We start from the raw sequence: 27,254 nt of genomic DNA on the forward strand, positions 1-27,254 counted from the left end.
AAATATATTTTATATATTTATATATTATATATAATTATATATTATGCATATATAATATATTTATATATTATAAATAAATATAATATAATATAATATAATAATATATTAAAACATGTAAACCCAAGCTTGGTTTGGGGGAGTGCAGAAGTAGAGATAGTCTCAGTTACTTGTGCTCAGCCATCATACCCTTGAGAGATCACCCTCTTCATTCAAGCTCCAATGAGGTAGGTAGACCATCTTATGCTTAAGCAAGAAATCAAGACTTTTTTTTGTTAGATTTTAGGTTCTGACTGGCCTCTAAAATTTTTATGTCTTACATCTAAAATTTAATTTCTGGTCAAAGATTGGATCTGAGCCACTTTCCAAATGATCTTTATAATAAAGTACTTTCTAAATTATCCTGTTTGTATCAGTTTAGACTTTGGTTCTGTCTCTTTTCTGATACTTTTTGTTACTGTGGTATATTGTGTTTACTTTTGTGCATAAGTGAATGTGAAGTCAGTACAATCAACTTTTACAATATAAAAGATTGTCTTTCATATTGTTCAAGTTGATTTTGTTCATTCAAGCATTTATGAGATAATGTACTTAGTGTGCCATTGATTAGATATTAGCTGTTATATGGCATAATCAATGAGAAACATGTTTGAGTAACTGTTTATGCTAAGGAAATTTAATTTCATAAGAAATTTCAAGAAGTTATGTGATTCAGGCAGATGATAAAACATTTAACATACATAGTTGACTAACTTGTACATGTATAACCTCCCTCCCTTCTTTTGTCCTTTGATAAAATTATTTTGAATTTTTTCTTTAGGAGATGCTTAATTCTCTGCTCCTTTTGGAAGAAACATTGTTAACTTTTCATCATACCACTTAGCAATTCTAAGTCCTCTTTTTAATGTTATAGTAACTAAGACTGTATTAAGACAAAGGCACTTATATTTGAATGTTTAGTTTTAAAGGAAAAGATAATAATACAAACGTGCAGCTCTATGTTGATAAATGAGATAAAGAAATAGGTAATTATGGCTTATGATATTCATCCTCATTTTTTCTTTTTGGTCTCTTTTTTTGGTACTGGGGATCGAAACCAGGATGTTGCACTTGCAAGGCAAGCACTTTGCCACTGAGCTCTACCTCCTAGCCCCGGCTTATGATATTCAAAACCAATACACTTACCAAAATACAAAAAGCAGAGACTTTAGCTTCAGTTTCCTTTTACATATAGTTTAGCCAGAGCTTGAAAAATAAAGTCCAAAATTCTGATAGAAATTGAGTTCTTGTCTATTTTTGTGGTAGAATTTACCAATGACTGTTACAATATTCTTCGAGCCATAATGAAAGAAGATCCATTTCTTGGGCTGGAATAATCTGTAACCTGAAGAAGGAGTCTCTGTTTAATGCAGAGCTGAGTAAGGTTTGTAGTTTAGTCATGGTGTTATATTTACCTCAATTCTGGTGGAATTAAACATATATTTGCAAGAGGCTAAAACCACTGTTGAGTTAAAATCTATACTATTAAAGATATTTGCCTTTCTTAATGGATATAAGTTAGAGGACTCTGTTTTTGAATAAGTCAAGACTTCCCTAAAGGCTCTTTTTAAGAAATGTATTATTTTTAGTAGGAACTTGTACAAGGTGGTCCTAATTCCAGAAGTCAGGTTATGAGTACATTGTTTTTTGATCAATGCAACCCCTTCCATTATTCTCCCTCACTCCTCTTTTGTTGTTGTTGTGTTTTTTTTTTTTGCCAGTCCTGAGGCTTGAACTCAGGGCCTGAGCACTGTCCCTGGCTTCTTTTTGCTCAAGGCTAGCACTCTGCTGCCGGGCTAGATTTACCTCCCCTGGTGCGGGGATGCTAAGCTTACTCCCTTATCAGTGCTCCCCTTTTCACCCTCTCCCCTGGGCACCCGACCAGCAAGTGGCCAAGGTGGAGCGAAGGGACACGGGCAAGCCTAAAGTGCACGCGGCCGAACGAGATCCCCTTTTCCTCCCTCCTTACCCACCAAGGAAGCCAGGCGCAGACGGATCTCGGAGACGCTTCGGAGAGCGATCCAATTTAATCGGGAGGGGCTCACAGTAATACAGTAGTGATGACGAGGATTGAACATGAGCTGGCGATAGGCTGGCGAGCTTGTCCATCCAAGAGCAGCTCCCAAGGACCTCCCTCATGGGCTAATGTCACTTCCCATAGTACCACCCGCTGGGCAAAGCCCGCGAAAGGAGAGCACACATGCTCGCTGGCGCAAGGTGGGGGATGGTCTTAAAGCTACCCCTTCTGGTTCCGGACCCAGAAGGAGATAGGTGTGGCTCACTTCCACACTGCCCCAGGGCTGGGGGAAGGGCGGCGTCTCGGGAGCGCTCTCTTCGCCCTTCCCCCCTTAAGGCCAAGATGAATCCCCAACACTCTGCCACTTGAGCCACAGCACCACATCTGGCTTTTTTCTGTATTCGTGGTGCTGAGGAATTGAACCCAGGGCTTCATCTATATGAGACTAGCACTTTACCACTAGGCCATATTCCCAGCCCCCCTCACTCTTCTTTTGTGATATATACACTTGATCTGTTAAGTGTGTCTTTCCCCCAGTTTAAAGCCATCAGTATTTTTCTGGGCTTCTGAAGTTTAAAGGAAGAACATATTGATGGATTTATTGCTGTGATGGTACTATGGCATACTTCCATTTCAACATAGGTCAAGTATGTATTTCAAGGTACAAAAATTGAGAAAATTGTAGTTGGGTATAAAGAGTTGTATTGGATCCATTTTATTTTAATTCTCCTACTGCCATGTACCCCTGAGTAGCTTCTGTCGTGGTTGCTGCCATGTTGCTATCAACCTCTGCTTGGCCTTCTACCTGGCTCCAGAAGGAAAATAGTTATCCTCTGCCTTGCTCAGGGTTGCTGTAACAGATTTAACTGCTAGTGACAGAAATGGAGCTGGTTATCATTGTAGCTGCTCATGGCTATTTCAAAGAAAGCTACAGAATTTATGGAGAAGATTGAAAACCTGATTCCTTTTTTTTGTTTTTGTTTTTTGCCAGTCCTAGGGCTTGAACTCAGGGCCTGAGCACTGTCCCTGGCCATGTGAGCCACAGTACCACTTCTGGCTTTTTCTGTATATGTGGTACTGAGGAATCGAACCCTGGGCTTCAGATATACAAGGCACTTTGCCACTATGCCATATTTCCAGCCCTGAAAACCTGATTCTTGAGGTCAAGTATCATGATGGTTTTATTTGTAAAAGAGCTTTTAGATAAATGCAAATCAGGCATTTTCCAAGACATATTGTCAATTTTTAGAAAAGTATTATTATGTAGTCCAAACGGACTTTGAACCCTTCCACTTTGAAAACCCTCTTCCTCATCCTCCTGAGTGCTGAGATTCACTACCATGCCTGGCTCATTTGCAGTTTCAACCTTAAATGTTACTATTAAGAAAAACAGGGGCTGGGGATATGGCCTAGTGGCAAGAGTGCCTGCCTCGTATACATGAGGCTCTGGGTTCAATTCCCCAGCACCACATATACAGAAAACGGCCAGAAGTGGCCCTGTAGCTCAAGGGGCAGAGTACTAGCCTTGAGCAAAAAAAAAAAAAAAAGAAGCCAGGGACAGTGCTCAGGCCCTGAGTCCAAGGCCCAGGACTGGCCAAAAAACAAAAAAAACAGTGGCACACACTTTGCATGCTATGTGTAAAGAAAAACTTATATGTCTTCAAATTTATTATACAGTGAGTAACATTATGCCCTCAGTAATTTGGCTAGCTTTTCTTAATTGATACGATATACCTTCTCTTACACTGTTTTCATTTAAGGGTATGTGGTACATACTTTTTTTTTTTGGCCAGTCCTGGGCCTTGAACTCAGTGCCTGAGCACTGTCCCTGGCTTCTTTTTGCTCAAGGCTAGCACTCTGCCACTTGAGCCACAGTGCCACGTCTGGCCATTTTCTGTATATGTGGTGCTGGGGAATTGAACCTAGGGCTTCGTGTATACGAGGCAAGCACTCTTGCCCCTAGGCCATATTCCCAGCCCCATATTTTTTTTTATTTTATTGATTTTACTGTATTAATTTTTTGGTACCAGTTCTGGGACCTGAACTCAGAACCTCAAGTTGTCACTTGGTTTTTCACTTATAGTTGGTACTCTGCCACTTAAATAATGTCTCCAGTTCTGGTGTTCTGCTGGTTAATTGGAGACAAGAATCTCAAAAGATTTGTTTCCCAGGCTGGCTTTGAACCATGATCTTCAGATTTCAGGCTCCTGCATATCTAGGATTATACATGTGAACCAATAGTGACTAGCAGACTACTTTTAAGTGCCAGAATAGCACTTAGCTTACAAAAGTAAGTTTGTTCTGAGAGGCACATGGGTAATAGGAACTCATATGAGGAAATTAAGATTTACATGCATGGACCTAGAGGCATAACTCAAGTGACAGAGTGCCAGTTGAGCAAACAAGCCATGTCACAGCACGAAGTCCTGAGTTCAAACACCGATACTGGCAAAATTTATGTCCATATCATTTTTTTTCAAATATTGAATCATTTCATTTTTTATTTTCTGATTTATTGTAAAGGTGATGCACAGGGGGATTACAATTACATAATCCATATCATTTTTTTTAATCTTCTAGGTCATACACTTAGGAAAAGGATGTTAGGACATATCACTATACAATGAAAAATAATATTTTTCTCTAACTTTTAATACTATGGGATCTACTAGAAAGCAAAAGTGTTATCATGAATGAAGCAACTCAGCTTTAATATTTTTATTTTAAAACAACATTTAACTGGTACGTAATACTCACCCCTCCCTCCCTCCCTGCCTCCCTCCCTCCCTCCCTCCCTCCTTCCCTTCCTCCCTCCTTCCCTTCCTCCTTTTCCTACTCCCTCTTCTCTTTCTCTCTCCATCCTTCTTGTCCCAGTACTGGGGCCTGAACTCAGGGCCATTGTACTCTACCTTAGCTTCTTCACTTAAGGCTGATGCCATAGCTCCAATTCCAGCTTTCTGCTGTTGGAGATAAGAATCTCATAGACTCTTCTGCCCAGGCTGGCTTCGAATGTGATCTTCACATCTTAGCCTCCTGAGTAAGTAGGATTACAGTTGTAATTTTACAGTGCTTAGTTTTGACCAGCATTGAGGGATGAATGGAATGAAATAGGATCATAGCAAGAAGAGAATTTGGAGCTACAGTTCAATCTCCACACTTCTTAAATTTTTTTTTTGTTATTATTAAGGTGTTTTACAGAGGGATCACCATTATATAAGTCAGGTAATGAGTACATTTCTTTTCTGGACAATGTCACCCCTTCCTTTGCTTTCCTCTAGTTTTCACATCCTATCCCTGCCCACAAGTTGCATAGGTCATTTTCCAGATAATGTTTACTGAGTACCATGACTGTATTTTTCACCCTTCCTCCTTTCATTTCTGCCCCCCTGAAAAGGCAAAAAAAACCCAAACCCCAAACCAAAAGCAAAACAAACAGGACCACCACCATCGCCACCACCACTAACAAATAAAACCCATGTTTCCATTTCCTGGAATTAGTTCCAGTAAATAGTATTTAAAGTGTTCAGAGGAGCTACCCCTTTGGTTCCTACCCTAGCAGTATCCTCATTTAGTCTGACTGTTTTCTACCCTTCCTTTATGCATGATAAAAACTAACATCCAGAATGATGACGTGACTCAGCTTATAGTTCCAGACAGAAATTTTATAATCCAGTAAGATCTTCATGTTTGAAATTATGATGTTTAGAGTCTTTGGATATAGTTCAAAGGAATTGATCCTTTCTGCTTTTTAAGAAAACCAAAATCAGTTAATTAATTTGTTTTTGTGGTCCTTGGGGATTAAAACCAGGACCTCATGAATGCAAAAGGTATTATTTAAAATTATTCTAGTACTGTTTTCTTAGTGCAGAGGAGAAATAAACTAAGTACCATGTTTTTTTCTTTATTCACTATTTGTGAAAATGTTAGATAATTAGTTAATTTATATAAGGTCTCACTATTCCAGGTTGGCCTGAAACTTTTTTGATTTTCCCACCTCACCCTTCTAAGCACAGTTGGGAATTCAGGGATTTATAGCTGGGATTACACCACTAGGCCCTGCTCACTGTTCTAATTCTTTTCTTTTTAATCTTTATTAAATTTTATTAAGGCGATATACAGAGTAGGCACAATTACATAATAAGGTAGTGAGTACATTTCTTGTCATATTTGTTATACCCTCCCTTAGTTTTCTTTCCCTTCCCTAGTTCAGGTAAGCATATATACAATATCCAGTGTACCAAAATCATATATTGTAACCACATGGGGTACGCCAAAGGAAATTCACTTAGTACATTAAACGTAACAACAACAATAAAATGTCCTGTAGGTTTATTATATGTATGACTCTATTCCCACTTTGTATGTAAGAAAACCAATGTTTATGCTTCAGCAATATCATGTACCAGTTAGTAGTAGGGATACATACATTCAAAGCCATGTTTTAAAGCTCTAAATGTGATGCCTCAAAGGAAATACGTTGTATATATATTTATGGATAGGATGTCCTGTGAAGGGCAAATGCATATAGTAAGAATGTGTATTTCTTATGCCTTTCCTCTGTTATCTTCAGCAAATAGGTCTCCGGAAGACAGATTAGGAGTGCCATTTTTGGCCATGAAATAGCAAAACTATAATTAGCATGTATGGACAGAATTTACATTTTTCTTACCCCCCTGGTTTGGGTTTTTAATTTATAAATCTTTCCTTTGAAGAGAATGATGCAATTTCTTAGACATGAAGAATGTTTAAATATAAATGTGAGTCTTACCCTTCAGGAATACAAAAATATGCATTCTATTTGGTAGAATCTTTTTCAGGAGGTTATTAAAAAAAAAAAAAGGTTGTCAATACAGCCAACTCAAAGGCCAAGAATTAAAGCTTTTCTTTTAATAACTGTATTTAAGACACCTTGTTAGACACAATTGTTAAACTGTCCTATTTTGTTCAGTAGATAATTTAAAACTGAACAATAAAATGAAAACAAAAGATTCAACAATAATTTTTTTTGAGGAGGGATATATGACACTTAGATAATTCGTTTGTTTTTTTGTTGGCTATGGGGCTTGAACTCTGGGGCCTGGGCACTGTCCCTGAGCTCTTCAGCTCAAGCCATTTGAGCCACAGCACTACTTCTGGTTTTCTGGTGGTTAATTGGAGATAAGAGTCTTGTGGGGCTGGGGATATGGCCTAGTGTCAAGAGTGCTTGCCTCGTATACATGAAGCTCTGGGTTCAATTCCCCAGCACCACATACACAGAAAACGGTCAGAAGTGGTGCTGAGGCTCAAGTGGCAGAGTGCTAGCCTTGAGCAAAAAGAAGCCAGGGACAGTGCTCAGGCCCAGAGTCCAAGCCCCAGGACTGGCAGAAAAAAAAAAAAAAGTCTTGTGGACTTTGCTACTTGGGATAGCTTTGAACTGTGATCCTCAGATCTCAGCCCCCTGAATAGCTAGGGTTACAGGCTTGAGCTTCTGGAACCTAGCAAGAATGGTTTTCTAAGGAAAAATTAATTTATTTTAAAATTTGAAAGTATCAGGCAGTATCTTCTAATTGTACAGTCTTCTGAATAGCTTTTAAATTGCTTCTTCCCATATCTATTTACCCAAGCACCTTGTAGGACTTGTTTGTATTGCCGTCAGTGGGGTCTCTAGCCCATTTGCAAGGTTTGGTTGGTTGGGAGATGAGTGCCTGGAAAATCCCTCTGACAAATTATCTGGATTTATCCAGGACTCCTGCCAGAAGTTCTACCCCAGTAGTATCCTTTGGGGTAGTTTCTTTTCCTTCAAAAAATACCCATTCGGTATTGAACTACCATGAGCCTGAGCCTTACCTAGTTGGTTGATGGCAGAGTTGAGGCTTCATTTTAGCTGTAAAGTTGTCTTTTCTTTCATGATGCAGACCAAATAGTCGGCAACACTGAATTGAATGGATAAAATTTTGCTGATACCAATTTTCATGTTTAAATTTAAATACTCTAAATGGTAAGTATTTATTAATTTGGTATAATTTAGAAATGATGTACTCTGTAATTGAATTAATTTTTTCCTTTCCTTAATTTTAGAGGTAGGGTGATTGTATTTATGCATGCACATGTATGTATTTTTTAAAATACTGTTGGGGTCTTAATTCAAGACATCATACTCTACTGTCAACCTCTATCCCAGCTATTTTGCTGGTTATTTTGCAGATGGACTCTCACAGATATTTCTGCTTAGACTGTCTTTGAACCATAATCCTCCAGGTCTCAAGTCTTCTGACTAGCTAGGATTACAAGTATAAAAGCCATTGGCACCTGGCAATTTTAGAATTTCTTAAAATTCAGAGCTTTATTCACAAGTCTTAAATTTGCCATTATTTAAAGTTGTTTTGTAAATGACTTTAGGATTGATTTTAATCTTGCTACCTTTCTTCTTTCCTCTAACTCAAACCCAAATGTTGCCAGGAATTTAAGATTATAGTATAAAGATACTATGCTTTTTCACCCATGGATATAACTTCTTCCAAAATAAATATAATACTAAAGTGAGTTTATATTTGTAATGCTATTTTTTGACAAACTTTACATCATAGTTTTATTTAGGCTTTCATATTCAACTTATAGCTGTGTTCAAGCCAAAGGTCACTTATAAGGACTGAAGATCTGGCTTGTCTTCTCTTCAGTCTCTTGAGTAGGTGTGAGCTGAAAATTGATGGCTTGTTTTGGTTAGCAAAGCATAGGCTTTAGGTGGATTTTTGTTTGTTACTTCTGATTGAACTTTTGTGTGAGCATTCAAGTACTATATGTGCCATATGTAGAACTCATTGCTCGTTACTTGGTATTACTTACTGTGGGGTTTGCCCATACTTTTGAGATCTCCATCCTTGTCTCATAAACAAGCAAAGAAATAAAGAGGTATGTGTACATCAAATAATTTAATCTTTAAAGTAGAAGAAGCATTTGAAATCATACTCATTTTGTAGTTGAAGTAGTAGACCCAAAAAGTACTGTTGTCAACCAGATGATAATGACATACATTAGAAATGTCTGTTGACAGTTGTCAGGGCTTCTGATGGATCCCTTCTCCTCACTTCTCCGGAGGAGATGCCCAAATGTTGGGGTCTTTAGGACCCCTTCCCCCCTATGTCCGGGGGAAATGTCTGAACCTCAAATCTATGGAAGAAGCTCCGCCCTACCCCTCATACCGGCAGAAGGAATAAGGCGTGTCCTTACTGGACTGCTCTAAGCTGAAGTGGGATGTCAAAATCCCTTCCTTGGCCCCCCGTAATGTGTCAGGAGCCGCAGGACAAAGATGTCGGGGAGATGGTTGGATGTTTGAATGGGTCTCAAAGGATTTCATTGGGAGGGGGGTTTATATAGCGGTAATGGCGGGAAAGGAAGGGGACTGGCCAAAGGGCCACTCATAGACTAAAGACCATGTCCATCAGGTGAGGTCATGAAACTTCCTTTGTGGGCTGGACAACCCCCATCATGGTGGCAAGCATGTGTCTGCCTCCCCCAGGGGCAGGGTCTTCTCTTCCCGTTGAGGCCGGAAGGTGGGAGTGGCTAGCCCCAACACTGTCCTAGGGCTGGGGGAAGGGCAGCCTCTCGGCAGCTCTTGTCGCCCTTCCCCCACCAAGGCCAAAACTCAGTCCCCAACAGACAATTACTGACATTAATTTTCTTATTTTAAAAATAGACAGAACTTGACCTCCTATTCTTGGGCATGGATTGTTAGGCAGATTATGGCAGATTATGACAGAGGATGCTATGACTTTTACTTGGCAGAAAGGCTTCTTTGCAATTTATTTATGATCATCTGCTTGAGAGGATGGGAGAGGAAGTGACTGATTGTTATGTAAAACTGAGAAATAGGTCATTTTTGCTAGGAGAAAGTGAGAATTATAAGGAAAAGTAAATCAGGCCTGACTTGGATCTTCCCACACAGAATCATTGTTTCCTGTAAAGGGTCTTGTGATGATAGATTTATACATTGTTAGAACTAAAAGCAGCATGATACATTGGAAAGAGTGTATGGACTTTGGAGAGGTGGACCAGAATTTAAGTCCTAGGAAGCTATATATAACCTCTTCAGATCTTTGTTTTCCTAATAGTTAAAATAAGATGGCAGCACTCACCTTTTGTAGAGTTGTGCAGATTTAAGGAGAAAATGTATAGAAAGTGGACCTTGAAGAGATGTAGTGGGTAATTTGAGAGGGCACCTCCACATTAAAAAAATGGTCACATGAACATGCTTTGGCTCCAGACCTTATTTTCAAATGAGGTAGGCCACTGAATTGCTTTATTATCTTGTGCAAGTAGGTGATCTCTAGTCCTCAATATAGTAGATATGATCATGCATACTAACTGGGTAATTATGAAATTTAACTGAAATAATGTAGATACAATGTTTAGGACAAGAAACCATTCAATAAATAGAACAGGAGCTGGTGAATTCTTCAAAGAAGGAACATCTAAATTTAGCTTAACAGCTCTGTTACATATCTCAATATGTCTTAATCTAATTTTGGTTTCAGAATAAAAAGCACAAAATGAAGTTTATATCCTTTTCTTACTGTGCAATCCTTCTTGTAAAAGCTAATTTATTTTTTATCCTAATACCAGTCCTGTGCTTTCACTTATAATAAAAATAATGCACTGTTGGTTGTCAATTGGAATAGCACTGTCAAATGTTATTTTATTCTATTGTTATTAATACTTTTTTTTTTTTTTTTTTTTTTGGCGAGACCAGGCCTTGAACTCAGGGTCTCATGATTGCTAGGGAGGTGATCTACCATTTGAGCTACACTCCTGTCTCTCCTTTTCCTTTCAGTTATTTTTGAATAGAGTTTCATATTTTTTTCTTTATGAAATTTTATTGTTGTTATAAATGTGTTATACAGAGGGATTACAGTTACATAAGTCAAGTAGTGAGTGCTTGAGTCTCATTTTTATTAGGAGCTGGCATTGGACTGGAATTCTTCTATCTGTATCTCCCAGCAGCTGGATGATAGGGATAGACTTGAAATACTAGACCTAGCTTTCTGATTTGAGATGTCTCAGTTTTTTACCTGGGTTGACTTCAAAGCATTATCTTCAGGATCTTCCTCAGTAGCTGGGATTATAGCATACACCACCATATTTGACACAAAGGTTATTTTATTAAGCAACTTAAACTTTTGGTAAATATTTTATAAATAAATGCTTTGACAAATAACAGGTAAACATTTTTATGTATACCAGTTAAAGGTCCATAATAAATCCAGAGCATATTGAAGATGCAACATATGGCATGGGGAAAGTATTTTGAGAATTGTTTTTTCAAAGCAGTATTCTTACCCATCACCCAGAAGTTTCCCTATTTTTAGTCGAGTGACTTTCAAAGGTTAGCTATTAGTTTGCCTAGTACTTTTCTGAAACTATAGATAATGTATGTATGGATTTGTAAAAAAACCAAAAAAACTCACCAGCTTCTAGTTTGTTTACTTTTTGTAATTTTTGTACATGGTTTATAAGTAGAAAACATTATAAACCAAGCATAATGTGTATGCTGCCTTAATGGTTTCAGAACATTTTCTATCTTCTTAGGACTTAAAGTAATTATCTAATGTATTTTCATCCATACTGCCTTCAGATTGCTTCATAAAATAATGAAAGTAACTTTACAGAATATTTACTTTTGATTTTTCTCTGATTGGAATCGTTATGTGGTTTCCTTCTCCTCTTGCTGATATCATGAACCCTTCCATGTGATAGTATTAGGTGAGACTTTTGTGAGATGACTGAGTCAGGAGAGCAGAGCCCCTAAGAATGACATTAGTCATGCCTATATAAAAAAGGCCTAAGAGCAACCCTTCTTCCATGTGAGGACAAGCTAGAAGACCCTTTCTGTGAATTAGGTTAGGTAGTTACCAGACACCCAACCTACTGGCACATGGTTTTGAACTTCCAGCCTCTAGATCTCTGAGAAATAAATTTCTGTTGTTTATAAGACACTCAGTCCATGTATTAAAAAAAATAGCAGCTCAAATGAACTAAGACAGATCTTTTATGCTGTACCCAGTATGTTTGCTCTAAAGATTGAGTGTTTTCTACTGTAAATGAAGTTTGATCAATGGAAGTGAAAATTATAGCAAGATTCATCATCAGAAAAATAATACTTTTAGAAGAGATATATAAAGAGCGTGGGCTGGGAATATGACCTAGTGGCAAGTGCTTGCCTCGCATACATGAAGCCCTGGGTTCAATTCCGGAGCACTAAATATATAGAAAATGGCCAGAAGTGGCGCTGTGGCTCAAGTGGCAGAGTGCTAGCCTTGAGCAAAAAGAAGCCAGGGACAGTGTTCAAGCCCTGAATCGAAGTCCCAGGACTGGCAATCAATCAATTAATCAATCAATCAATAATAAAATAAAGAGCTTGTATAGGTAAGGAAGTATTTTTTGGGAAGGCAGAAAAGCCACAAGTGAAGCTGCTACAAGTGCCACTTCTAGTTTAAACCAGCAGGGGGAAGAGACTAAGCCCAGATGCCTGTTTTTTCCCAATAATCATTTATCACTTTATTTGAATCTGTATTCTAAATTTCCATTCTTTAGTGGCTTTTCTGTCATTGCTGTATGTTGTAGGGTACTATTCGTACATCTGGTTTTCCCTAACTACTTGTGTTTTTATTCTTTGTTCTTACATCTGGTCAGCTTCTAGTTTAAAATCGTATTTTGGTATTCATTCTATTTCCTATTCTAGCCATTTCTGACCCACTTATGGGAGAAATGTAGGGTTTTTTTTTGTTGGCAAAAAAGTTGATATTTTAGGAAAAGCTGTTCTTTGTTCTCTTTGTTTTTTTTTTTTTTAATTTAGTGACTTCCTGTGCAAAGATAAATTGTATTACCATTCCCCCTCTACTTTACAGGAAGGAAGGAATGGTAACTATATTTTGTACTTTCCAACCTTAAATTGTAGATGTTGTTGGGCTTGAACTCAGGGCCTAACTGCTGTCCCTGAACCTTTTCACTCAAGGCTAGTGCTTTACTACTTTTGAGACACAGCTCCACTTCCAGTTCTCTGGTGGTTAAAGATCAGAATCTCCTGGGACTTTCCTGCCCAGGCTGGTTTTGAACTGTGATCCCCAGATTACAGCCTCCTGAGTATCTAGGATTACAGGTGTGAGCCACTGGTGCCTGGCTTGGGAAATTTTTTTGTAAGAAATTTGGATTAGTTAGCACATATATATATATATTTGTTTCTATAATTTTAATTGATTAAAATTATGCTAAATAAGGTGAACCAATGTAACAGTGATACTTACAAGACAATACATTGTAAACCAACTGTACAACTGGGGGAGGGGGAATTGGGGAGAAGAGAGGGTGGGAGAAAAATAAGGGGGGAGGTAACAAGTTTAACAAGAAATGTACTCACGGATTGGGAATATGGCTTGGGCTGGGAATATGGCTTAGTGGTAGAGAGCTTGCCTTTCATACATGAAGCCCTGGGTTTGATTCCTGAGTACTACATAAACAGAAAAAGCTGGAAGTGGTGCTGTGGCTCAAGTGGTAGAGTGCTAGCCTTGAGCAAAAAGAAAGCCAGGGACAGTGTTCATGCCCTGAGTCCATGCCCCAAGACTGGCAAAAAAAAAATAAAAATAAAAAAATTACTACCTTATGTACATAACTGTTACTCCTCTGCACATCACCTTGACAATAAAAATTATTATTATTATTTATTTTTTGGCCAGTCCTGGGCCTTGGACTCAAGGCCTGAGCACTGTCCCTGGCTTGTTTTTGTTCAAGGCTAGCTCTCTGCCACTTGAGCCACAGCACCACTTCTGGCTGTTTTCTATGTATGTGGTGCTGGGGAATGGAACCTAGGGCTTCATGTATATGAGGCAAGCACTCTTGCCACTAGGCCATATTCCCAGCCCGACAATAAAAATTAAATAACAGAAAAATTTATGATTCATAGCCCCCTCTGGTGAATTATAATTCTCAGTCTAGGAGATGTGTGACTATAGATAGTGATATAGTATATTTTTAAAAGAAGAAAGGATTTTTGAAAAAAATGCTGTTACCTTTAAAAATGGTGTTTGAAGAGATAAATAAGTTTATCTGGATTTAAACATCACACAATGTATAATTGCATTAAAATATCACATGATATCTGGTAAATGTTACAGTCTTTATCAGTTTAAAAATTTAAGTTAAAATTTCTTTTTGCTTAGTAGGCTTTAGGTATATAGATTAACTATATATTCTGGTTTGCCAGTGTTGATTCCACTTTATATTTGCTTTGTTGGCTTAAAATAGGATAAGAGTAAATGAACCCTAATGCTTTGTTCTCCTCTGTCAGAATGTTCATTTCAGAAGAAAGCTTGGAAGGCTATATTCCAAAATGGCCGTGGTTATTTCTTTCTGGATAGTGGAATTTTAAATGATGTTACTTTCTTCATTGTGTTTATCTCACTTTATAATTGTTCCAGCAAGCAAATGGATATTGTCATTAAACTAAAACAAAAAATCTGAATTACAAGTTTACAATTTTTTCCAGTTTTAACAAAAATAACCGTGAGGTAATGGCAAAGCCTGTCAAACAGAAGCCTGGTTTCTCCAGGCTTTTTGTTGTTGTTTGGTTTGGTTTTTAAAGGGACCAGGGTCTCATTATGTAGCTCAGCTGTCTTTGAGCTATCCTGTCCTAGATTGGCCTCTATCTCCTGAGTGCTGGGATTTCATGATATTACCACTGCGTTGGCTACTTTACAATTTATTGGAATGATTTACGAAGATTGTAGAATCAATGGAAAATTTGAGGAACAGAGAGGCATCAGCCATGTGGTGACTCTGAACTACTTATTTGTGGGAATCATGGCTACAATTTGTCTTCACTGTGAATTTCCCCTTTGGTTTTGCTGCCTGTGACTTGCTATTATTATTTCAGATATTTGTACATTTGTATCCTCTCACTTGGAGTGTCCCAAGCTAGACCACATTCATGGGCCTGTGCCTGGGCTGTCAGGGAGAAGGGCAGGCCACATTTCCTACAGCTCCTGGAGGGGAGGCAATATTATCAGTTCACATTCAAGGGATGAGAAGTAATAACAACAATAATGGTTTTGTTGGGTATATTAGGGATTTGAATGAGATAACTACCACTTACACATACTTATTTTTTCCCTTAAATCAGTTGGAGAATTACACATTCATAGTGAACTGAAAAAGAAACAGGTAACAAAAATATCTTGGTAATTGCTGTTTCAATTCTTTTTTTTTTTTTTTTTTTGGCCAATCCTGGGCCTTGGACTCAGGGCCTGAGCACCGTCCCTGGCTTCCTTTTGCTCAAGGCTAGCACTCTGCCACTTGAGCCACAGCACCACTTCTGGCCGTTTTCTGTATATGTGGTGCTGGGGAATCGAACCCAGGGCCTCATGTATACGAGGCAAGCTCTCTTGCCACTAGGCCATATCCCCAGCCCTGCTGTTTCAATTCTTTACATTCTTTTTTTTTTTTTTTTTTTGCCAGTCCTGGGCCTTGGACTCAGGGCCTCTTCCTGCTCAAGGCTAGCACTCTGCCACTTGAGCCATAGCGCCGCTTCTGGCCGTTTTCTGTATATGTGGTACTGGGGAATCGAACCTAGGGCCTTGTGTATCCGAGGCAGGCACTCTTGCCACTAGGCCATATCCCAAGCCAATTCTTTACATTCTTGAAGTGTGGCTTCCAGCTTTAATAGAGCAGCACCCCCAGGTCTTATGCCTGGTGGTAGAGCCCATTGCTATTCACTTCTTTTGATAACTCATTTACCTGAGTCTTAAGTGTTTGCTTCTCTTTTAAGCTATGGTCACAGGAAAAGCTCTATAGTCCTCACCTTTCCTCCCCTCCTCTGCCCTCCACTCCCTTCCCATTCCTGTTAGCCCTTCCTGTTAGAAGGTAAAGTGAGATGTTAAGTAGTACAGTTCATTTCAGAGATAAAAATTACTCTGGCCCCACAAGAATTATCAGCTTTGACTGTTTGAGCCTCTGAGTTTTGAGTTGTTTTAGTGAGGGAAGGTTTGATGAACAAGAATATTTGCACACTGTTCTCCTAGGAATCACATCATTTAATTGAGTGAAGGTATAAGTGTGTTTTTCAGAATGTGCTGAGTAGAGTGAATAATGAATATTTTGTTAGTAGATTTGCAGCAGTGAGTGGGGATTTGCAGGGTATAATGACAAATAACATGTTAGATTTTTCTATTACAACCTTTCCCTTAATTTTTAAAATTAAAAAATCATTTGATAGCTTACAGAGTGGCATTTGGGAAAGTCACACCTTTCCAAGCCATGTTTAATCAAAGGTAAACTTGTGTTCTTGAGAGATGTTTTCCTGTTAGATGCTGCCAAAATGTCTTGGGTTTCTATCATCTCTCTGAAAGCTGATCATTCACAATGTTCAGGCTGCTTTCCAGACCCAGCACATGTTTTGGCACAAACCTCACTTCATGCTGTCACCTACTATAATTTAAAGTGAATTCTCAAATGAGTGTCTGTTTGGAGATATTATGTCATTTCCTGCATTTTGAAGCACTCTATGAAGTGGGTTAGAATAGTTACAACTTGTACTGACAGACTTGCTTGTCCTGATTCTATCTGTGGCTGTTTGTGGCTGTGGTTAATTTGGGTGATTTCATTTACTTAGAGTTTTTAAATTAAAATCTTGAAGTATTTTGTGTTAATTGCTCGGGTTTGATATTTCACATCTGGTACCCACAAATCTTTTTTTTTTTTTAAACTTTTGTTGATAGGTTAACGTGCATTAGTCTGCCCTTGTCGTCTTTTCTTCTATCTGAAGAGCAAACTATAGTACAAGTCATTGTAAGCTATCAGACATAGGAAAGATATTTGGCTTTCATGGCAAAAGTTTTTGACTTTCTTGTTTTGAACTTAATCATTTAATACCTGTGTGATTGTGAATGGATCTCAGAATTGTCCTGAAATCTGTTTCCACATCTGACAAACAGAATTAAAGCCTGTTTTCCCCCTCAAAGCACCATTGCATCAGAAATGATAACATTGTATTTTAGTGTATCAGCTCATTTTAAGTTAAATTTTATTCCATTATTTTATGTAAGAAACCAGTCATTGCCAATTAAGCTATGTAACATCATATGTATATCATTGGTTGAGAAGGTATACACTATTATTAGAAGTTTCCAGTGTGAAACAAGTACACATGTTAATGAGTACATGAAATGAGCATGCATGCTATTCTTCATATTGATGTCAGGGATATTTTAAAAGCCCCAAACCTTTTTTTAAAAGTTAATTTGCTTTGTTTTATTGTTACTATAAAGGTGATGTTACTGGGAGATTACAATTACATGAGTCAGGTAATGCGTGCATCTCCTTTCATATACTATATTCTATTCCCTCTCACTCTCTCCCAGTCCCTCCTGTCGCCACCCACAATTTGTATAGTTCACTTTTATCAGTGTCTAGTGAGCTCCACTGCTGCACTTTTTCACCCTTTTCCCCTTGAGTTCTGTACCTTTTCCCCCGCCACCCTCTCAAAGATACACATGAATTTACCTCGCATAAAAAAAAGAAGACAGATTCATCGGAAGTCACCAAAAAATAAAAATTTAAAAAATAAAAAACTCTTGCTTTTGATCTTAGAGTTCATTTCAATATAGCTATATATTATGTATGTGCCAATTGTATATCTATATGTATTACCTTATATGAATAATGTAGAGAGGCACACAGGCATTGCACCTTTGTGTTTCTCTCCTAAGAGTATCTCCTCTTTAGGTCTCACTGTTTATTATTAGTGTTTATTATTATTACTACTAGTTTTAGTGTTGTGGGGCTTGAACTCAGGGCTTGGGTGCTGTCTCTGAGCTTTTTCCCTCAAGGGTAGTGCTCTGCCGCTTTGAGCCACAGATCTATTTCTGATTTTCTGTGGTTAATTGGAGATAAGAGTCTCAGCCTTTCTTACCTGGGCTAGCATTGAACTGTGATACTCAGATCTCAGCCTCCTGAGTAGCTAGGCATGAGCCACCAACTCCTGGTTAAGTGTGAGTATCCTGAATCCTGTACAATTTATCATATCCCAGTGTATTTTAGATCTAATTTCTGCATTATCAGAGGGGAGCATATGCCATTTGTCTCTCTGAACTTGCCTTACCTCACTTAACACGATTTGTTCTAGTTCTGTCAGTTTCCCTGCAAATGACATAGTTTTATTCTTTCTACTGGGTGTGCAAAATTCTGTTGTGTATAAGTACCACATGTTTGTGGATCATCTGGGTTGTTTCCATATCTTGACTATTCTGAATAGTGCAAAAAGCCCTAAATCTTGTAGAGGTATTTCATTGCTTGAAATTCTAAAGAGGAAAAATAAAATCCTTAATAAGATGCACCAAGCATAGCATATCCTGTATCAGTCTGTGTGATGTGGTAGCACCCGAGTACTTGTTAGAAATGTCGCCTCTTGGGCTGGGAATGTGGCTTAGCGGTAGAGTGCTTGTGCTTACCTAGCATGCATGAAGCCCTGGGTTCGATTTCTCAGCGTCACATAAACAGAAACAGCTGGAAGTGGTGCTCTGGCTCAGGTGGTAGGGTGCTAGCCTTGAGCAAAAGGAGCCAGGAATAGTGCTCAGGACTGGAGTTCAAACTCCATGACTGGGGGGAAAAAGTCACTTCTCTGACCTTCCTCCCTTCCTCTGAAATAAGGATAGGTCCAGAAATCTGTGCATAAACACGTCTTTGAACAGAATCTGATGGACACCAAAGTTTGAAACTGCTGATCTAGGTAGACCAAGTCTTCAGTTCCAGTTCCCTTTTCCTGCCTTTCTTTTAATGTTCATATAGACATTACTAAGGAGATCTGAAAATGTGAACATGTAGAGTTTCTCCTTTAAGAACACTGTATATTTCTCATGTTATTGAGCTAGCTCAATAACTTTGTTTTAAATAGTACAAATTCTGTGATGAGGTATTATACATTGAAACAACTTCAGTTTTTGCTAGGTTAAGTTATATTTAGAGTTCACTGGTAGAAATGATTTAAAGACTGATTTTGTAATTATTTCTTGCACTTTTGAGAATTTACCACCTTTTAAAGGATCATAGTTTAAATAAAAAATGTGAGATTGTGTATGCACATGATCTGTACCATCAAATGAAACAACTGACAAGAACAAATATTTCTAACTTGGGGCATATCATATATATTTTAAACACACATGTATGCACATGCATGCACATACATATACCACTGAAACAGCTGACAAATGAAGTGACTACGTTGTGGAAAACTCACGTTAGGTCATTCTGAAAAATAACTTTATTGATAAGTACAAAGATGCATGTGGTGAAACATTGGAAATACATGTTTCATAACAGTGGAAAAATCATCTTCTAAACTATATTATAAATTAAAATTTGCAGATATTTGGCGACTTCATTTTTTTCTTAAAACATTGTAAAACTTTGTGGGTGCATTTGTTAGATATTGGCTATTTCCAAAAAGTGCATTGTCATGTCTTCCTAGATAGAATGGTCTACTGCCTCTTCGTTTTATAAGATTCTTGTGTTCTATGATCATGATGCCTCCCCCTGTAATCTTAAAGAATACATTTTCTCTACCTCTAGTAGCATCTGGTGAACATTTTTATTATAAGAAGCATGTTATCTTCACTAATTTAGTGTTTTCTACTTTTTGTTTTAATTTCTTTTACTAATCTCTGTTATTTTGAGGCTGTCTCTTTAGGGCAGTGCAAAATCAACTGGTTAAGAGCATGTTCTTTGTAGACAGTCTTGTTTTAAAGATGGCTTAGTTATTATGTAGTTTTAGAACCTTGGACACATTAATCTTTCTCAGTTTACAGAAATTGATCATAATACCTTGTTGGATCATTTTAAGGATTGAAGTGGCACTCGATAACTATTAATAAATGCTATTTTTAATTTTAGTTTCACAGTGTTTAGCACATCAACAACTGATAATTTCAAACATGAACATAGTGTGCTTTGAGCAAGCTCCTCCCCTCTATTTTATTCCCATGTTCTTCGCCATCCTTACTTCTTTTTCAAACAGTGGTTCATAGCTTTCATTATGCTACCTTAACTAACTGACACATGCATATATGTATAGATGCAAACATGCATATCCTTTTCTTTCCCCTCTGATTTACCCCACCTACGTACAATCCTACTCCTACATTCATGTCCTATTATTATTATTATTACTACTACTACTTTTATTACTATTTTCTTCATTTTAGGTCTAGATCTCACAGATAATTGAAAATGTTTGATATTGCCTTTCTGGGCTTGTCTTATCTCACTTAACATGATGATCTCTATTTTTATCCATTTCCCTCAGATGACTTAATTTCTTTATGGCTAAGTAATACTCCATGATGGTGGTTGTGCTGATTGTGTGTATGTGTATGAGTGTGCACACAATATTTTGTTTATCCATTCATTTGTTGGCCACCTCAGCTGATTCTAAAGCTTGTCAGTTGTAAACAGCCAACATAAGCAGAAATAGGTATTTCTCTCACATATTGATTTATACTTCTTCAGATATTTGCCCAAGAGTGTTGCCTCAGGGTCATAAAGTAGCTCTGTTTTTAGTTTTGTCAGGAATCTCCATAATGATTTGAGTGGTGGCACTAGTTTATATTCTCACCAACCCTTTTTTTTCCCTTCTCCTTTCTCCATCCCTCTTTCCCTCCCTCCCCTCCTCTCTTTTCTATATTCTTTTTGTGGTACTGAGGTTTGAATTCAAGTCCTCTTGCTTGTTAGGCAGGTGCTCTACCACTGAACTACACTTCTGGCTTAAGAAATATTTCTTAAATGAAATAAAGGAACTCCAATTGTCTAGGGATACATTGAAAAGCAACTGTAATCCATAGATGAAATACTGGTGTGTATAAAAATTCTGTTTACTAATATCTTTCATTGTTTTTCTTGTTTTTTCTTTTAGTGTAATTGCAATTACTGAAATAATTTGATTTCACTTACCTAGTTTTATTGTGAAGTGTTTGTGAGTGAGTGAGTGAGTGAGAGAGAGAGAGAGAGCGACAGACAGACAGACAGACAGGGTCTTGCTATGTATCTCAGGCCAATTGAAACTGCAGGACCTGGGGTGGGTGGGGATGATGCCCATATCTGACCACCTTTAAGTTTGGGGATTGCTGGATATACTGGAGTGCTGCTTGTGTTTACAGTTACTTGAGGCTGAGGCAGGAGGATCACTTGAAGCCAGGAGTTTCAGTTCAGCCTAGGCATCTTAGAGAGACCCTGCCTCTTATAACGAAGGTGGTAGGGCACAGGGTTAGCATGCTTGAGGCTTTGTGCTTGATCGCTAGCAACACTCCTTATACTATTATGCTATTAACATCCCTGAACTTTATCTAAAGTAGTGAAAAAAGATTTAATTGCATCTTTTCATATAACAGTAATTAGAAATTGTTACAAAATTTAATGTTGCCCTTGTAAGGCAGTTTGTATAATGAACAAAGACAAGTTTTGTTTCTGGTATATTTCATAAAAGCCTTGTGTATTTTACTTTATATTTTATTTTTCAAATAATTAGAAGGCCTAAACTATACTTATTTTTCTAGTGATTTCCCCTAATTGTCACATAAACATGTTCTTTTGAAGAATGTATTAGTGTCCTACCTTAGCTGAAAAATTTTTTTTTTTGCCAGTCCTAGCCACAGCACCACTTTCAGCTTTTTCTGTGTATGTGGTACTGAGGAATCGAACCCAGGGCTTCCTTCATGCATGCTAGGCAAGCACTCTACCGCTAAGCCTCATTTCTAGCCCACTGATTTTGTTTTCTACAGTTTATCAGTCTGGATTCTTGTCAGTAGATTTACCTGTTAGAGTCACCCTCTATTTTGTCATCAACATGAAGTCTTTGCAAGTTACTTTTGTATGTGTTGTCATGTCTCAGTGAAAGGCTATTAACTGATTTTTGCTTTTGTTAAACAGATTTATTTATTTTGTGTCTGTTCTGGGCCTTAATCAGGGCCTGGATGCTGTTTCTGAGCTTTTTTGCTCAAGTGCTCTGCCTCTTGAGCTACAGCTTTACTTCTGGCTTTTGGGGGGAGGTTATTTGAAGATAAGAGTCTCACAGACTTTCCTGCCTGGGCTAACTTCAAACCAAGACCTCAAATAGCTAAGATTTGAGCTACCGGGCACCGGGCCTGTGGTTTTTTGTTTTTGGCTAGTCCTGGGGCTTGAACTCAGGGCCTGAGCACTGTCCCTGGCTTCATTTTGCTCGAGCACGCTACCACTTGAGCCACAGTGGCACTTCTGGCTTTTTCTATGTAATGTGGTGCTGAGGAATTGAACCCAAGGCTTCATGTATGTGAGCCAAACACTTTACAACTAGGCCGTATTCCTCACCCCTGTGTTTTATTTTTAAACTGGAGAGATATTCATGAATGGTCATTTCATTCAGGAGTATTCTTATGTTATTTGTACTTTTATAATGTCTTCATTGCAGATGCTTGGATTGCAAATATTTGAATAATGACAGTCTCTTAAAATATTGCCTTCATTATATTTTAATTTAAATATAAACTGTCTTTGCAAACTGTAAAAATAAAATTTATTCTAGTATTGTCAATGAACAAAAGCAAATTTTTAAGGAATTTAAGAATATTGGATACAAGGGTCTTGCAGTATATGTATCTATCTCTTTCTCTCTATATATACAGAGAATGGCCCTTTAAGACACTATCATCTTTGAATGATTTTGTATGCTTTGTTGAACAGAACTCACTTCTAAGTTCTCTTGCTTTTCTGAACCACTTTTTTTTTTTTTTTTTGGCCAGTCCTGGGCCTATGGACTCAGGGCCTGAGCACTGTCCCTGGCTTCTTCCCACTCAAGGCTAGCACTCTGCCACGTGAGCCACAGCGCCGCTTCTGGCCGTTTTTTCTGTATATATGTGGTGCTGGGGAATCGAACCTAGGGCCTCGTGTATCCGAGGCAGGCACTCTTGCCACTAGGCTATATCCCCAGCCACTTTTTAACATCCATGTTGCATCATTGCCATCCTAGCTCTAGTTTCCATAATGAAGAAGCATTAGAGAGATCACTTTTCTGCGTAAAGTAGTTATGAAACCAGTTTTAAGGCCCCATCTAAACTCCAAGAGTTCCTCAGGTCAGGTTTGGTCCTGAATTACCAAAATTGTCCCTATTTACATGTGTGACATTAGAAGTAGGTTGACAGTTCCTCATCTCAGTGTTGCTAAAGGGCCCTCTTGTTACAGTGAAGACTCATTGCCTGCCTGGCAAGTTATCAGGTCCAGTTCTCATTTTGAAAATGGCTGCAAGGAACTGTAGGAGACAGTAGTAGAGCAAAGGCACATAGATACAAAATGGAGGAAGCCAGGATTTCCCCCTAGCTTTTATCTGCTCCCCAGTTAATTTATGAGCCTAAGGAGCCAGTGTTTCTTAGCAAAAGAAGCTTAAACAAAACAAAAAATAACCTTATTTTTGTTTTACATACTGTTTTATTTATGTTTTGTGAATGAATGTTCCAAAGGAGACAGATGGGGCATAGCACTGATTTGTTACAAAGTGGTAAAATTCCTTTGTGGGAAAGTTAACTGAATGTTGAGAAAGAGCAGGTCAAAAGTAGCTTTTAAAGACCTTCTACATTAAGCTCACTGAAGCAGAAACTTAAATATTCCTATATAAATGGAAATGTTTTATATATAAGCACTTTATAGCCTTGTATATGTAATTTTGAATCCAAAGTGGTTTTTTTTTTTTTGAAAAGGGACATTTTGGTGTCATCTTTCTATCTTTATTTTATACCTAAATGAACTTACTTTTATTGTAATAAGTTTATTTTTATTGTATTTTTATTGTATTTATTTAGTTATTTAGATTTTGGAACTTTAGACATTTGTTTAAAACAACATTTTAAAATGAGAATTTCAGAAAGTTGGCATGCTTTGCTTATGCAGACTCAAATGGAAGCTTCCTAAATGTTATTCCAAAGATCTAAATTCTGGTACTATATTGTCTTGGCAGTAGCTAGATTAATTTTCAATTACTAATGAGCCATTCATTTTAATTAGTAGCCTTTCACTTGTTTGTCTTCCTTTTCCTCTACCAATTTACTGTATTGGGTTAGTGTTTATATATTTTTGTTACCAATGTCTTTCCAGTTAACAGATTAGAAATAATAATACCATGCTAATACGGTCTTACTATAGTTAATGGGTTGTATTTTGCTGAAGAAATTTTCACTATAAGGATATGTTACTTTTTGTTTATTCATCAGCAAGTAGACATTGCGTTTTCTCTATTAGCAGCTGAGACATTTACACTTCTACCTGCAATTTAAGAAGCTTCTGCACACTTTTTGGCATATTATATTTTTATTTATAGTTATCCTACAGTGAATAAAATGGTGTTTTTGATTGACATTTCCTTCAAAACTAATTTTGTTGAACATAGTTTTCTGTGCTTAGCGGCTGTAGTGTATATATACATGTATATTTTTGAGAAATGTTTATTCACATTCTTTGTTTTCTGAATTGTCATTTGTCTTTTTTCTTCCTGAATGGTTAGAGTATTTCCAGTCAGTAAATGATTTGGAAATTTAGAGCCTTTTGATTTGAGGAGGGAAAAGGGCAAGAATGCCTTTTAAGGTCCCAATTCTCACTTCCAAAGTGTTGCCTGTATTCTGATACAGAAGAGTTTGAGAAGGGTATGCATGAGTAGATGTGGAAAAAAATCCTTCTTATCCTTATATCTTGATTTAACCCAAGGGTTACAGCTTATGACTTGTACATACTCTTAAAGCATGATTTTATTTCTTGTTTGTACATGATAATTTATTTTAAAAATTGAGCAATTTTTTCTATTTTTCACATCAAGTAGTATTTAAACGTGATAGATGTTTAAATCTTCACAGATCATATAATCAGTGTTTATTTTATTGAAAAATAGATGTAATTTTTGACATGTTATGAGTACATTTTAGAGATATTAGATTCTGAGACTCAACAGAAATTTGAACTTGTAGTTAACAAGCAATATATATGATATAAATATGTAACATATATACACTTATTATTGTTATTTTTTGCTGATACTTGGACTTAGGGCCGAGGCACTGTCCCTTAGATTGTTTTGTTCAAAACTGGTGCTCTACCACTTAAACTACATCTTTACTTCCTTCCTTCTTTTTGGTAGTTAATTGGAGATGAGTTTCATGGACTTTCCTGGTTGAGCTGGCTTCAAACTGGTGTCTTCACATTTCAGCCACCAGAGTAGCTAGGATTACAGGCTTGACCCACTGGTGCCTGGTATACAAACTACATTTTGAAGATATTTTATTAACAGAGTTCACAACCTTTAATCTGTAAAGAAACATAATTTCCTAAAACTTTTTTGATGCCCTGTTCAATACTTTAAACCATTTTTGACATGTTGAACACTTAAAAGATAGTGAAACTGATGTGCTGAACATTTAAGTTCATTATTAATTTAAATTTCAATGGCCGCATGTAGTGGTTACTGGCTACCTCAGAGAATAACCAGGCTAAAGCCTACTACATTTTGAAAAATACATTTTTAAGAGATTTTGTTTGTCTTTCTGATCATGACCTACTTCACTCATCATAATATTTTCTAAGCCTATTCATTTCTCTACCAATTATATAATATTCTTTCCAATATATGTGTATAATTCCATTGTGATTATGTTCTGTATTTTCTTGATTCACTCATCTATTGTAAGGCATCTAGACTGTTTCTAAACTTGGATGTCGTATATAGGGCAGCAGTGAACATAGACATGCAAGTGTCTTTACTGGGTCCTGACTTTTATTCTATTCTGCGTAGATGTCCAAGAGTGGTATTGCTGGATCATAGAATAATTCTGTGTTTAGTTTTTTCCAAACCATCTTTTAGAGTGGTTGAACTAGGTTATATTCCCATCAACATTCTAATAGGGGGTGTCTCCTCCTGCCTACCCAATCACTGCCAACATTTGTTATTTTTTAAATTCTCCATGATGGCACATCTTACTGGGGTGAGATAGAATCTCAGTGTTGTTTTTATTTGCATTTCTTCTTTCGCCAGGGATGTTGAACATTTCCTCATCACATGTGCTTTAATACCAGGATTTTTTTCCTCATGAAAAGTTTAACTTTGTTTTAGCAAACAAACATTTGAAACATGTTTGAGCCAGGGAGATTATTTAACTTACTTTGAATGTCCAGTGTACTCAATTCATGAAACAAAATAGGAGTACATTGGAGGATGTATTTTTTTTTCAAGTAAAAAGATGGACTTATTGGGGAAGTAAAAAGTATACTGACTGGCCAGGGTCATGGCCCAGACTCGGGAGCTGAAACCTCGAAGCAGGCTGGCTGGCCAGGGCCTGCAGGCTGGGCTTCAGGCTGTATTATTATTATTTTTTTGGCTAGTCCTAGGGCTTGGAATCAGGTCCTGAGCACTGTCCTTGGCTTCCTTTTTGCTCAAGGCTAGCACTCTGCCACTTGAGCCACAGTGCCACTTCTGGCCGTTTTCTAGATATGTGGTGCTGGAGAATCGAACCCAGGGCTTCATGTGTACGAGGCGAGCTCTCTTGCCACTAGGCCATATTCCCAGCCCTGCAGGCTGTATTTTGATTGAAGTTTGGTTTAGAATTCTAAGGGCTCTATTGGAAGATGGTGACAAACTGAAACTTGAGCTAGCATTGACCAAATTATTCAGTGGTTAATTATAGTGTGCTACAATTACTTCTATCTGTGCTGCAATTATTTCTAGCTAGTCACTTAGTGGCTCACACATGCAACCCTAGCTACTTAGAAGGCTACAATCTGAGAATCATGGTTTAAAGCCACCTAGGGTAGAAAGCGCATAAGACTCTTATCTCCAATTAAGCACCAAAAAGTTGGAAGTGGAGCTGTGGCTCAAGTGAATAGTGCATGCTAGCCTTGAGGAAAAACACCTCTGGGACAGCACTCAGACCCCAAAGTCAAGCCCCGGGACCAGCATACACAAACATACACACACACAAATTATTTTCAAGGCAAATTTAGAAATTCTTTTTTTTTTTTTTGGCCAGTCCTGGGCCTTGGACTCAGGGCCTGAGCACTGTCCCTGGCTTCTTCCCACTCAAGGCTAGCACTCTGCCACTTGAGCCACAGCGCCGCTTCTGGCCGTTTTCTGTATATGTGGTGCTGGGGAATCGAACCTAGGGCCTCCTGTATCCGA

General features: G+C 37.7%; 1 protein-coding gene and 1 long non-coding RNA gene across 8 annotated transcripts in view; one reads left to right on the forward strand and one right to left on the reverse strand.

The window, feature by feature from the left end:
* The window catches only part of Srpk2 (SRSF protein kinase 2), a 191,658-nt gene that overhangs the window by 82,349 nt on the left and 82,055 nt on the right, over positions 1 to 27,254 (forward strand). The window lies entirely within an intron of this gene.
* Positions 1,885 to 16,690, reverse strand: LOC125346909. Its single transcript, XR_007210062.1, has 3 exons — positions 15,879 to 16,690; positions 11,879 to 11,882; positions 1,885 to 1,898 (listed from the first exon to the last, which is right to left on the reverse strand). It is a non-coding gene; the product is annotated as an uncharacterized LOC125346909 (long non-coding RNA).

The sequence above is a fragment of the Perognathus longimembris genome, chromosome 2, assembly GCF_023159225.1.
Source record: "Perognathus longimembris pacificus isolate PPM17 chromosome 2, ASM2315922v1, whole genome shotgun sequence".
Lineage (NCBI taxonomy): Eukaryota > Metazoa > Chordata > Mammalia > Rodentia > Heteromyidae > Perognathus > Perognathus longimembris.